This window comes from Suricata suricatta, chromosome 10 (genome assembly GCF_006229205.1).
Source record: "Suricata suricatta isolate VVHF042 chromosome 10, meerkat_22Aug2017_6uvM2_HiC, whole genome shotgun sequence".
In the NCBI taxonomy this organism is placed as follows: domain Eukaryota; kingdom Metazoa; phylum Chordata; class Mammalia; order Carnivora; family Herpestidae; genus Suricata; species Suricata suricatta.
The window spans coordinates 84,542,707-84,545,866 of NC_043709.1; the positions used below are offsets into that span (position 1 = coordinate 84,542,707).

Here is a 3,160-nt window from a genome sequence, read left to right on the forward strand (position 1 = left end):
TTTTTCCAAAGAAGAAATATAGATGGCCAATAGGCTCATGAAAAGGTGCTTAGCATCACTAATCATCAGGAAAATACAAATTAAAATTGCAATCACATCACCAAATATCATTTTATACCAGTCAGGATGGCTAAAATAAAAATACAGGAAAACATATGTTGGCGAGTATGTGGAGAAAAAAGAACCCTTGTGCACTTTTGGTGGGAATGTCAATTGGTGCAGCCACTATGGAAAACAGTATGGAGGTTCCTCAAAAAATTTTAAAAAGTAATTACCATATGATCCAGTAATTCTACTACTGGATATTTTCTTAAGTAATCTCTACATGCAAAATGGGCTCACACTCACCACACTGAGACCAAGAGTACTGACTGAATTCCCCACCCCATGGCCACTAGTAGATATTTAGCCAAAAAAAGGAAAACACTTTTACAACTTTCTTTAAAAACAATTTTTAAAGCCAAAAAACAGCTAATGACACAGTTAAAAAGGAGACAAGTAAAAAAAAAAAAAAAAAGGAAGGGCAGAGCAAACACATATCCTTCACTTCACCATAAATGCACAGCTCTTTTAGTGTTTACCCCACCAACATCCTATGGGAGGCCTAGCTTTCCATAAACTCAGGAGTACTTTCCATTATTGTGCCTGCAGGGAGATCTTACTGCATTCAGGTGTGATGATATCAAATAAATATGTACTGGCACTGCTGAATTAAAGTTCCACAGTTTGGGCCCTAACTTAAGTGGGGTTAGCAACGAGACTGTGCTGGATCCCATAGGCAAAGTAGATAGCAAACCCAATCAGCATCCAGACAACAAATCGGGCCCAGGTGCCAGCTGTCATCTGCATCATAAAATAAACATTCATGAAGATGCTCAGTAGTGGGAGGAGAGGCAGAGCAGGTACCTTAAAGTAAAGGGGACTGGAGCTCTGGTGCTGTCTCCAGATGACCCCTGTGATCCCAGTGATGAGCACCAGGAGCAGCACAGCCACTGAAATCCATACTGGGTCTCCAGAAAGCAGAACTGGCCACTGGGCCAACACCAGGCACAGAAGAGTGAGCAGCAGAACAAGCAGTGATGAACAAACATAGACAACCCTGCCAGAAAATGAAGTAGGGGTGGAGCTGCCTGGAAAAAATAGTCCCTGTAGTGTCAGCCTCTCTGTTGCAGGTATATTCTGCTGCTGCACCTCTGCTACATGCTCCCCATTCTTCCTCTCAGGTTGATACCTGAGGATGAGAACACAAAAAGCAACCAGAGAATAAGATACCAGTGTTCCAATTAACCTGAGGTCCACAAGATCAGTGATTCCAAAGAAGAATGTCATGATTGCTCCAATAATCGTAAATATCACAGTGGCTATGAAGCGGGGGTATATGCTAGTATAGATCCTGGTCAATACAGGGAACAAGAGGCCATCCTTTGCCATCATATATATCACCCAGTGAATGGGGGTCATAAAGCCAATGAAAATGCCACAAACACTACAGAAAAATCCAAAACCTACAACATAGTAGGCAGTTGCCCAGCCAATATGGAGAAATGCCTCAGGCAAGGTGCTCCCAGGTTGAAGTTTGTAGTAAGGCACCATAAGTGTAAGTGAGGAAAAGACACCAAGATACACCACAAAGCAGATGACCAGTGAAATCACAATACCCATGGGGATAGAACGCTGGGGATTCTGGACTTCTTTGACTCTGGTAACAATAATGCTGAAACCTATAAATGTATAGAAACAGGTAGTTGCTCCACGGAGAATCCCCCCAAAGCCAAAAGGCACAAATCCTCCAGAGCCCAGAGGGCCCAACTTAGAGGTGTCATTGAGTTCAGCCATTGTGTAGTCCTCTTCTGTGAGCTTCCAGTTGTGCGGGTCCCCCTTAATGAAGCCACAAATGATGACAAAACTGAGAACCAAAATTTTCACCAATGTAAACACTTTGGAAAGGGCAAATAACTCATAAAAATGCAAATATTCAATTTCTCTAAGTAACAACAGAATGACCACAGCAAAGTAGCCTAGATTGTCTGCAAGGACTTGGGGAATATGCTGAGAGATGCTTTCATGCAGAGTCTGAGACATCTGGTTCCCAAGCAGGTTGTCAAAAGTTAAGCCCCAGGTCATGATATAAATGACTGTATCAGCAGTAAAGGACAGGATAAGGTTCCAGCCAGTGATGAAAGCCCAGAGTTCACCAATAATGGCATAAGTGTACAGATATGAAGAGCCAGAATGGGGAACCCGAGAACTAATTTCAGCATAGCACAGTCCAGCTAGCACAGAAGATAGGCCAGCCACCAAAAAGCAGATTACAATGGATGGTCCTGCTTGATTACTGACCACTTCACTAGCCAGGATGTACACACCTGCACCTACTGTGCGGCCCACACCCAGGGCCACTAAATCAAGAATGTTCAGTCTTCTGTCAAAAGAAATCCCAAATGTTTCTTCCTCCAGTGGACGTCTGTGTACCAGCTTTTGGACAAATCTGCGAAACGCCTGACGCAGCATTCTTGCTGGAGTTGAAGAAGATTCTAAGGATCAAAGAGCTGTAGCAACCCCAGGGAGTGTTGGATCCAGTTCGATGAGGCTGAGTTAAGCTGTGTTGCATTGGGGCAGCCAATTTCCCTTGTTAAGGCTTCAAAGTTGCTGCTTCATATTTCTTCTAGTATGTGGTATTCTTCCATAATTCCTAGGTAAATAATAAATATTTACTGAACAATGGTGTTTAACCAACCAAGTTCAATATAACTTGTTGCAGCTCAAATATCACAGAAACTGACACCAAAAGAAATTATAGAGAAATTAACCCTGCTTTCCCTGCCGCCCCCAAAAAAGTGCCAAATACCTCCCAACATCCTTTATACACACCACATGACATAATCCCATTTGGGTTAATCTAAGTCATGTAGCTTCATGTACTAATTAAGCTGTAAGACATAACAGGGTGAATGTATTGTGCAATAATTCACACATGGGATATTTGCGTGGTGCTTGAGCTTGAGTTATGACACATTTGTTCACAGACTAGAGGGCCTTATTGCAATTATAGAACCATATAAAATCTCAATTGAGTTTAAAATGCAAATATTGCCCCTAGTTTTAAAACCCTTATCCCCAAATCAGCTAGCCGAGGTCTAATGTATGTCATTTTGGCCCC

The 3,160-nt window shown here is 42.3% G+C and overlaps 1 pseudogene; it reads right to left on the reverse strand.

Moving 5' to 3' along the window:
* Positions 1-656: 656 nt before the first annotated feature.
* On the reverse strand, positions 657-2,511 carry LOC115305694 (annotated as a pseudogene).
* Positions 2,512-3,160: the final 649 nt, after the last annotated feature.